The sequence below is a fragment of the Aquarana catesbeiana genome, linkage group LG04 (genome assembly GCF_042186555.1).
Source record: "Aquarana catesbeiana isolate 2022-GZ linkage group LG04, ASM4218655v1, whole genome shotgun sequence".
In the NCBI taxonomy this organism is placed as follows: domain Eukaryota; kingdom Metazoa; phylum Chordata; class Amphibia; order Anura; family Ranidae; genus Aquarana; species Aquarana catesbeiana.
In genome coordinates this window covers 477,000,282-477,006,533 of record NC_133327.1, presented here as the reverse complement: position 1 = coordinate 477,006,533, position 6,252 = coordinate 477,000,282, and the positions used below count along the sequence as shown (strand labels likewise).

Genomic DNA, 6,252 nt, shown 5'->3' with positions numbered 1-6,252 from the left:
AATATTCCACCCATAATCCCCATGTAGAAAAATAATTGTATGCATATTCATATCAGAAATAGGTTTAATGTGTTGCTATCTATATTTATAATCAATATTCTACCCATAATCCCCATGTAGAAAAAGAATTATATGCATATTCTTATCAGAAAAGGGTTAAATAGGTTCCTATGTACATTTATAAACAATATTCCACCCATAATTCCCATGTAGAAAAATAATTACATGCACATTCTTATCAGAAATGGGTTAACTAGGTTCCTATATATATTTATAAACAATATTCCAACCATAATCCCCATGTAGAAAAATAATTATATGCATATTCATATCAGAAATAGGTTTAATATGTTGCTATGTATGTCTATCTACAATATTCTGCCCATAATCCCATGTAGAAAAATGATTACATACATATTCATATCAGAAATAGGTATAATATGTTGCAATGTATATTTATTAAAAATATTCCATCCATAATCCCCATGTAAAAAAATAATTATATGCATATTCATATCACAAATGGGTTTAATATGTTGCTATCTATATTTATAAACAATATTCCACCCATAATCCCGATGTAGAAAAATAATTTAATGCTTATTCAAATCAGAAATAGGTTTAATATATTCCTATGTATGTTTAACTACAATATTCCACCCATAATTCCCATGTAGAAAAATAATTATATGCATATTCATAACAGAAATAGGTTCAATATGTTGCTATGCATATTTATTAACAATATTCCATCCATAATCCTTGTGTAGAAAAATAATTATATGCATATACTTATCAGAAATGGGTTAAATAGGTTCCTATGTATATTTATAAACAATATTCCAACCATAATCCAAATGTAGAAAAATAATTATATGCATATTCTTTTCAGAAACTGGTTAAATAGGTTACTATGTATATTTATAAACAATATTCCAAACATAATCCCCATGTAGAAAAAAATTATATGCATATTCTTATCAGAAATGGGTTAAATAGATTCCTATGTGTATTTTTAAACCATATTCTGCCCATAATCCACATGTAGAAATATAATTATATGCATATTCTTATCAGAAATGGGTTAAATAGGTTCCTATGTATATTTATAAACAATATTCCACCCATAATCTGCATGTAGAAAAATAATTTTATGCATATTTAAATCAGAATTAGGTTGCTATCTATATATATAAACAATATTCCACCCATAATCCCGATGTAGAAAAATAATTATATGCATATTCATAACAGAAATAGGTTTAATATGTTGCTATGCATATTTATTAACAATATTTTCCATAATTCTCGTGTAGAAAAATAATTATATGCATATACTTATCAGAAATGGGTTGAATAGGTTCCTATGTATATTTATAAACAATATTCCAACCATAATCCAAATGTAGAAAAATAATTATATGCATAGTCTTTTCAGAAATTGGTTAAATAGGTTACTATGTATATTTATAAACACTATTCCAAACATATTCCCCATGTGGAAAAATAATTATATGCATATTCATATCAGAAATAGGTTTAATATGTTTCTATGTATATTTATAAACAATATTCAAACCATAATCCAAATGTAGAAAAATAATTATATGCATATTCTTATCAGAAATGGGTTAAATAGGTTCCTATGTATATTTATACACAATATTCCACCCATAATCCCCATGTAGAAAAATAATTACTTGCATATTCTTATCAGAAATGGGTTAAATAGGTTCCTATGTATATTTGTAAGGAATATTCCACCCATAATCCCCATGTAGAAAAATAATTGTATGCATATTCATATCAGAAATAGGTTTAATGTGTTGCTATCTATATTTATAATCAATATTCTACCCATAATCCCCATGTAGAAAAAGAATTATATGCATATTCTTATCAGAAAAGGGTTAAATAGGTTCCTATGTACATTTATAAACAATATTCCACCCATAATTCCCATGTAGAAAAATAATTACATGCACATTCTTATCAGAAATGGGTTAACTAGGTTCCTATATATTTTTATAAACAATATTCCAACCATAATCCCCATGTAGAAAAATAATTATATGCATATTCATATCAGAAATAGGTTTAATATGTTGCTATGTATGTCTATCTACAATATTCTGCCCATAATCCCATGTAGAAAAATGATTACATACATATTCATATCAGAAATAGGTATAATATGTTGCAATGTATATTTATTAAAAATATTCCATCCATAATCCCCATGTAAAAAAATAATTATATGCATATTCATATCACAAATGGGTTTAATATGTTGCTATCTATATTTATAAACAATATTCCACCCATAATCCCGATGTAGAAAAATAATTTAATGCTTATTCAAATCAGAAATAGGTTTAATATATTCCTATGTATGTTTAACTACAATATTCCACCCATAATTCCCATGTAGAAAAATAATTATATGCATATTCATAACAGAAATAGGTTCAATATGTTGCTATGCATATTTATTAACAATATTCCATCCATAATCCTTGTGTAGAAAAATAATTATATGCATATACTTATCAGAAATGGGTTAAATAGGTTCCTATGTATATTTATAAACAATATTCCAACCATAATCCAAATGTAGAAAAATAATTATATGAATATTCTTTTCAGAAACTGGTTAAATAGGTTACTATGTATATTTATAAACAATATTCCAAACATAATCCCCATGTAGAAAAATAATTATATGCATATTCATATCAGAAATAGGTTTAATATGTTTCTATGTATATTTATAAACAATATTCAAACCATAATCCAAATGTAATGCATATTCTTATCATAAATGGGTTAAATAGGTTACTATGTATGGTTATACAAAATATTCCACCCATAATCCCCATGTAGAAAAATAATTTTATGCATATTCTTATCAGAAAAGTGTTAAATAGGTTCCTATGTATATTTATAAACAATATTCCACCTATAATCCCCATGCATAAAAATCTTTATATGCATATTGTTATCAGAAATGGGTTAAATATATTCCTATGTGTATTTATTAACAATATTTCACCCATAATCACCATGTAGAAAAATAAATATATGCATATTCATATCAGAAATAGTATAAATATGTTGCTATGTATATTTATAAACAATATTCCATACATAATCCCCATGTAGAAAAATAATTATATGCATATTCTTATCAGAAATACGCTTAATATGTTGCTATCTATATCTATAAACAATCTTCAACCTATAATCCCATGTAGAAAAAAATTATATGCATATTCTTATCAGAAATGGGTTAAATAGATTCCTATGTATATTTTTAAACCATATTCTGCCCATAATCCACATGTAGAAATATAATTATATGCATATTCTTATCAGAAATGGGTTAAATAGGTTCCTATGTATATTTATAAACAATATTCCACCCATAATCTGCATGTAGAAAAATAATTTTATGCATATTTAAATCAGAATTAGGTTGCTATCTATATATATAAACAATATTCCACCCATAATCCCGATGTAGAAAAATAATTATATGCATATTCATAACAGAAATAGGTTTAATATGTTGCTATGCATATTTATTAACAATATTTTCCATAATTCTCGTGTAGAAAAATAATTATATGCATATACTTATCAGAAATGGGTTGAATAGGTTCCTATGTATATTTATAAACAATATTCCAACCATAATCCAAATGTAGAAAAATAATTATATGCATAGTCTTTTCAGAAATTGGTTAAATAGGTTACTATGTATATTTATAAACACTATTCCAAACATATTCCCCATGTGGAAAAATAATTATATGCATATTCATATCAGAAATAGGTTTAATATGTTTCTATGTATATTTATAAACAATATTCAAACCATAATCCAAATGTAGAAAAATAATTATATGCATACTCTTTTCAGAAATGGGTTATATAGGTTCCTATGTATATTTATAAACAATATTCCACCTATAATCCCTTTGCAGAAAAATAATTATGTGCATATTCTTATCAGAAATGGGTTAAATAGGTTCCTATGTATATTTATAAACAATATTTCACCCATAATCCCCTTGTAGAAAAATAATTATATGCATATTTTCTTTCAGAAATGGGTTTAATAGGTTCCTATGTATAATTAAAAACAGTATTCCTCAAATAATACCCATGTAGAAAACAATTATACGCATATTCTTATCAGAAATGTGTTAAATAGGTTCCTATGTATATTTATATACAATATTCTACCCAAAATTCCCATGTAGAAAAATAATTATATACATATTCTTATCATAAATGGGTTAAATAGGTTACTATGTATGCCCATCACTATATCGGGGGGAGATGACGTGAGATGTCCGTAGGGAAGGGAGGAGTGGGAGGTGTGTCGTCCTGCTGGCGTTCCGGCTGGCTCTCTCTCATATCAGGACAAGCAAACAGAGGGGATGGAGAGGATATGGAGAGCCATCCCGCTAGGAGAACCGCGCAGCGACTTGTGTGCTAGGAGATGATTTAGATCCGTGCACGGAGGACAGAGAGAAACAGCTGTGGTGACGGCCTCGATTAACAGACCGGAGCTCCTCGCTCCCCCCCCGCACTGAGTACTGGCAGCATGTGAGAAAGGACCGGGACTGACCGCTGAAGTGGAAGATATATGCTGGGAGATCCAGAGCCCTGATAGTGGCAAGCAAGCCTGACAGCTAAATCCATCTGACCCCAGCTGGGGGAAGTATCAAATAGTTTGAAACAGAAGGTAGAAGTACAAGTAATGGTGGTAAGAGACTCACTAAAAATACTCATCTCCAAAGGTAAGAGTGTATAGTTTATAAGGAGCCTATGGCGTGCAAAACACACCCCAAAAACTTCACCCGGTGCATAAAAAATGTGCACACACATAAGGAGTGTTCACAAAAAAGTGCCACGGGTACACAAGACGTGCCAATTCCCTGATCCCCCGGGGCGTTAGGCTCCTGCGGGGACAAAGGTACTTACAATGGTCTATCTGGCCAAAACCAGACAGACCCCGTTCTCTGGAGGGCCTGCCGAGACAGGACCCACCCAAGTACTAGGTGGGGCTCCCCTGAAGGGAGACCCCATGAGAGAGGGAGAACTAAGCCAAAAGGCCATGTCCACCCCTTCCCAAGACTTTCAGGGCTGGCCCGAGGACCCGCATCCTTACTCATCCTTACTCATCCTTACACACAGTGGGACAAACGTGTAAAACAAGACTTGACAACACAGGATTTCAATCAAAAAAAATAAATAAAAAGTGGGGGAAAGGACAGTGGAGAGGAGAGTGAAAAGAAGTGGCCATTGTGTAACACAATGACCAGGCCCTCCGGCCAGGAATAAAAAATTCCTCTGGTCCTAGCCAAAAGGTCCGGCCCAAGAGGCAGGTGCTAAAAAAAAGCTGTGTTATGGTGCAGTGACCGTGGTGCCCAAAATCAAAGTGACTGCCACTCACAGTGATCTTATGACACCCCTGGACTGCCACTCCAGGGGCACTACTCCATAGGCTTTCAAGACCTACCCTGGCCCACAGCCTAGACCACGACAGCCCCCACCGCAGACAGAAAAGGCATGAGGTTCAGGAAGCTTGGTGAGAGCCCTTGCCCCGAAGGCTCCACCGTCACTCCCATCACCCCTTCCAGTTTCACATTCGGGTAAATGGATACTAGCCACTCCCCCTTCCATGCAAGAGGGGAGTAAGCGTTCTCCTACCCAAATAACTGTCAGCAGCTAGAGCTACCACAATCCAGGCCAGAAGGCCAGAGACCCGACCCTTCGGCTAGACCAAAATGCAGCACCCATCCCTACCAGGAGCACCCTTCCAGACGGCTCAGACTCAACCGGTCCCCAGTATACTGTCGGGCAACACGGCGTAGTCCCTGCTGAGTATCGCCTTTCCAGGTACTATGACACCATTGGATTTGCTGGCCCTCCCCGACGAGAGTGACACAGCGCCTCCTCTAGAAACTGATAAGAACAGATACTACACTTGATCTTAGCCAAAAGGCCGAGAAGCGGTAAAGTTTATAAGGAGCATGCCAGGAGAAATAAGACTGTAGATTGTGAAGCTAGGAAATCTGCTGAGCAATGTGTGTATGGTAATTCCTGCTGTCCCTATTAAACTAGGTGAGACAGTGGAGGGGTGGTGGGTCTCTCCACTGTATATATTATGAAGCATGATATCTGCCAAATGCAAGGAAATGTTGTTTAAGCTCGTTAACCTTTGAACACTGATACACTATG

At 33.3% G+C, this 6,252-nt stretch overlaps 1 pseudogene; it reads right to left on the bottom strand.

Annotated features, from left to right (window-relative positions):
• Positions 1 to 5,923: 5,923 nt before the first annotated feature.
• Positions 5,924 to 6,028, bottom strand: LOC141141914 (U2 spliceosomal RNA; annotated as a pseudogene).
• Positions 6,029 to 6,252: the final 224 nt, after the last annotated feature.